The sequence below is a fragment of the Podarcis raffonei genome, chromosome 11 (genome assembly GCF_027172205.1).
Source record: "Podarcis raffonei isolate rPodRaf1 chromosome 11, rPodRaf1.pri, whole genome shotgun sequence".
NCBI classification, from domain to species: domain Eukaryota; kingdom Metazoa; phylum Chordata; class Lepidosauria; order Squamata; family Lacertidae; genus Podarcis; species Podarcis raffonei.
In genome coordinates, this window is record NC_070612.1 from 36131810 (window position 1) to 36136789 (window position 4980).

At 41.1% G+C, this 4980-nt stretch overlaps 1 long non-coding RNA gene across 1 annotated transcript; it reads right to left on the reverse strand.

The window, feature by feature from the left end:
* Nucleotides 1–691: 691 nt before the first annotated feature.
* On the reverse strand, nucleotides 692–2679 carry LOC128423783 (uncharacterized). Its single transcript, XR_008332854.1, has 2 exons — nucleotides 2579–2679; nucleotides 692–919 (listed from the first exon to the last, which is right to left on the reverse strand). It is a non-coding gene; the product is annotated as an uncharacterized LOC128423783 (long non-coding RNA).
* Nucleotides 2680–4980: the final 2301 nt, after the last annotated feature.

The following is a 4980-nucleotide window of genomic DNA, read 5'->3' on the forward strand; positions in this document are numbered from 1 at the left end:
ACCTAAGCCATTTCTTCCTCTTTAACTGTAGTTTCTCTCCCATTATTTACTCCAAAATTATAAAAGCAGTGCAGTGTAAATCTTTATATAATAACCCAGAAACCTTCTTAAATACAAATAAATGGGTGGCCTGCTGTTTGATTTTGGCATACTCATTTACCTTTCTTTACCTTATCTAAAAAGGTTGAGTCGGACAAAATATTAAAACACAATTACAAAAGCCATTATGAAAGCTATAACGGTCCTCATTCAAAGTCTCGGCAGCTTTTCTATGGATTCATATCGGTCTACAAAAGCTTTTCATTCTCCCCCAACCTGATGAGGCAAGAGGTAGTTAGCAGAATATAATGGAATGGAAAAAGAATGTGATGACCAAACAATATTGGTTGGTTTCAGAATAATCTACTCCTTGTGCTGTTACTTTTTGTTTCATTTGCGCAACATAAACACAGTTTATGGACAACTGTGTGGTGAATTTAAAACCCCGGAGCTCACTTCCTATTGCAGATAATGGATTGTTAATTGCTCACTGATAAAGATTGAGGCCCCAGCACCTGCAAACTGCAATAATAGCTGTATTTCATACATATGCATAGCAGTTGGACAGGTAGCAAAATAGCAACATTAACAGTAAAATCATATTCAATAGGGTTTATATCACATTTTGCGAAGAATGTGTATGACCACTGAATCAGACATACTTCCTTTTATGTTTTGTTGAATAGTACTTTAAATTGCAGAATTAAATGCTCAGAGCAGAAACCTTGTCAGTTGCAGTGTCACTGAATCAAATGCTATAAAGATGAAGTAGTCCTGCTGTTCTTTCTGTCAAAGCCTTCTGGCTATACTTCACAATTTGTACCTTTATTTGTTCCTCCATTTCGATTCCGCAAATGAAATGTTGAAACAACAGCATGTGCTGTGAAATACAGAAAGTAAATAGAAGGACTGAACTTGGGCAGAGGTGGAGAAAAATCTCAATATGAACGACTGATGTTCCCAATTCTGCAAATAAAACATTTTCTAACGTACTTAAAGGAAGATGGGAAGTGTAGGTGTAAAATACATTTTACAAAGCCAGTGCAGATCTTCTCTTGGGACCAAACTAGACATGGCATTATTCTCATCATTTAGCTTTGCACTATGACAGCTAGCATGATTTTATTTAACAAATAGGAGCTTAAGCCAGATCAAGGCCATGGAGGGGGAGCTTTAACCCTTTGCTCCCAGCACAGTCCCAATCTAAATGTGGGGTGGAAGGCAGACCCTCCAAGTTTCCCTATCTTCCAGGGACAGGCCCGGATTTACAGAAGGCATCCCAGTTTCTGATTTGATCCTGAAATATCCTGCTTATCCTTAGGACATCCCTATTTTCATCAGATAAATGCTGGTAAGGTAAAGGTAAAGGGACCCCTGACCATTAGGTCCAGTCGCGAACGACTCTGGCGTTGCAGCGCTCATCTTGCTTTACTGGCCAAGGGAGCCGGCGTACAGCTTCCGGGTCATGTGGCCAGCATGACTAAGCCGCTTCTGGTGAACCACAGCAGCACATGGAAACGCCGTTTACCTTCCCGCCGGAGCGGTACCTGTTTATCTACTTGCACTTTGACGTCCTTTTGAACTGCTAGGTTGGCAGTAGCAGGGACCGAAGAACGGGAGCTCACCCCGTTGCTGGGATTCGAACCGCTGACCTTCTGATCAACAAGCCCTAGGCTCTGTGGTTTAGATCACAGCGCCACCTGCATCCTGGGTATTGTAAGACATCCTTATTTTCATTGGAGAAATGTTGCATCTGAGCCAAGGAGATAAGTAACTATACAACCTTTAGAAGACATTTGAAGGTATAGGGAAGTTTTTTTTTAATGTTTACATTTTTTTTTTTATGTATGTTGGAAGCCACTCAGAGTGACTGGGGCAACCCAGTCAGATGGGCAGGATGTGGTTGTTTTTGTTGTTGTTTAGGGTGTCGCTATTTTCATCAGAGAAATGTTGAAAGGTATGGAAGTGCCCCACACCTGAAGTTCATAATAGGAAGATATTTGAGGAGTTGCTTCTCAAACTTCAGGCCTGTCTGCACTCCTAACCTCATATTTGTTTGTTTGTTTGTTTGTTTGTTTGTTTGTTTAAAAAACACCTCCATGCTCACAAAAAAGAGCATATCGGAAAGTGGCTAAGTTAGAAACTTCTTCATTAGTTCTGTATGAAAATGCAGCTTTTTAGCACAGAGGATCAATGTGCACTTCATGCAGGGACTCGTGGTGTCACTCAGATGTGTGTGATGCTTCACTACTTACTTTTATGCACTTGGCAGAAACACTGAAAAGTAATAAGCTGAAACACAAAAACTGTAATTTACTGCCGCATGTTTAGAACTGCTACAAAAAAAGGGGATTTGGAACTAAATTTTGGATGCAGTGGAGGGATCCCACCAATATTATATTTGGTCAATTTTGTTCAGTGTCTGGTATCTAAAATGGCATTTACCCAGTGAGATTTCATTGCTCTCATTGCTTTCATTTATATCCGGAGCTGGCATAAAGTAGAGAGAATTGAGCGAGGTATCTTGCTTCTCGCATACTTCGAAACCTTTGGTGGTCCAAGGGAGTGCGCTCCCCATCACTCCTTAGCATTCAGTGCTCTACTGATGAAGCAGCCAACCATCTGAGAGTCAATCATCTTTGATGCCTTCCCACATGGATGGAAGCTATGTGTCAATGATGCATCCACATGGGTGGGGCCAATTGCAAGGCTCTTTCCCATGGACTCATTGTGATGTCTACTAGAATTAGCCTGACCATTCTATCAGCACACAATCTACCCACAGCCACGGGAAGGTGAATCTCACCTGTCTGGAGGCTGCATCTACAGGACATGATATTCAGTGGAGGGGGAGGTGGCAATGCTCAAAACCAGATACAATCTAAAGATATTGTGTCATCATTAAACATAACAGATTGCACTATATTTCTTCCCTTTGGTTACAAAGTGCTCTTGTAGGGGGGGGAGCTCTAAACAATTACATTTCATTTTGTGAAATAAAAATAGCATTTTGTATTTGGTTGCTACAATTTCTTTTAAGAGAAGGAGCTCTTTATCTTCAAAAATGGGAACAAACATCTCTGCATGTCAATTGATTGTATTTAGACTTTATTTTCAAAAGCATTAAAAGGAACTCTGGAACAGAGAATAAAAAAAAAAATGCCAGCGCTCTTGTATGAACCCATTTCTGAATGTCAGGTACCTGAACCACACTCACAAATCAGAATTAGATTTCTTTTTCAGGTGTTGTAGGCACAGATTTAAGTTTTGGGCCATTATCTGAGATTCGTATGGCCTGTGCATTATGAAAAATCATTGGAAAATGAACAAATGAAAATCTAACTTCAGAAAAGCATTTTGCACAGGCTAACACCTAGGCTTATTCTTAGTCCAGAGAATACCAGTAAATAATGCACATAGTGCACAATGTGGCTTTCGATCTGCGTTTTGAACTTGGCTGTAGATGTTCTACTAGGTGCCGTGGTTTTAATACCTTATAGGCAAAGATGCAGTGTAGACATTCAAACAGCATATTAGTAACTGACTGAAGCCTATCAGCGCATGCACACATGCCCACATATATGAGAGCTATCCGTGTGATTCAAAGTGATGCTGATCATTCAAAGAATAGGTAGGGGAAAACCTAAAGAAAACCCCAATGTGAAGCTGCTGCTATAAATTACATGAGCTGTTTCTTCTCAAGTTAAGCATTACCCAAGGGTAATGTGCTGGCTGCAAGGATGAAACATGCCTAGGCATGTGCTGAAGCAAGAGACACAAGTGAATCTTGTTAATTAACACTAAATATCTGCATCACTGAAGACCAGCAATACACATAAATTCATAGGGTTGGATCCCAACAAAGTTTGTTGAATTTAGGTCTTACTAAAATCAATAGTAGGGACGCGGGTGGCACTGTGGTGTAAACCACTGAGCCTAGGGCTTGCCGATCGGAAGGTCGGCAGTTCGAATCCCCGTGACGGGGTGAGCTCCCATTCCTCGATCCCTGCTCCTGCCAACCTAGCAGTTTGACAGCATGTCAAAGTGCAAGTAAATAAATAGGTACCACTCCGGCAGGAAGGTAAACAGCGTTTCCGTGCACTGCTCTGGTTTGCCAGAAGCAGCTTAGACATGCTGGCCACATGACCCGGAAGCTGTCTGCAGACAAACGCCGGCTCCCTCGGCCTATAGAGCAAGATGAGTGCCACAACCCCAGAGTCGTCCGCGACTGGACCTAACGATCAGGGGTACCTTTACTTTTTAAAATCAATAGTACAAGTTAGTCATCATTTACATCATATGGAATGAAGTGCATTAAGTCCCATGTTTATCAGTCGGGATGAAGTGGATCCAACACACCAAAACTAGATAAACCTGTTCATGCAACTTTTGCGAGCGCACTATGGGAAACAGAAGAAGCAGCCATGGTTAACTCAACCATCTTCATGCTGCTGCTTCTTGCCAGATCCTATCAGTCTGTAGATTAAGGAACTCCAGCATTATGGTCAGATATTTTGCAATACACTGGTTCTGAGGAGGAAATAAATGTTAGAAATAAGGAACATTAAAGGAAGGTGCCAGGGCTATAAATGCTGCCTTGAAGAAAGTGATTCCTTTACTCCAGCAGAGTGGTGGCATTATATGAATTAAGTTCTCATTTCATCTTTAATAATCATGTGGCCTTTAAGGCAAAACCAAAAAAGAGAAGACACACTCTTCACCCTTAAAAAAATCTTTCTGACAGATGACTTGATTTCAGTTGTTGGGTAAAATAAAGCATGCCATATAACTCAATTCAGATGTAATCTGTGTAAAATTTACTTGAGCGGATTGACATTATTTATGTTCCTGGCTTAACCCAGAGTCAAGAAACAGCAGGTATGAGTCACCCACTATTTGACTGTGTGGTGATTTCCGATAAGTAAGGCGTGAATCCAGTAA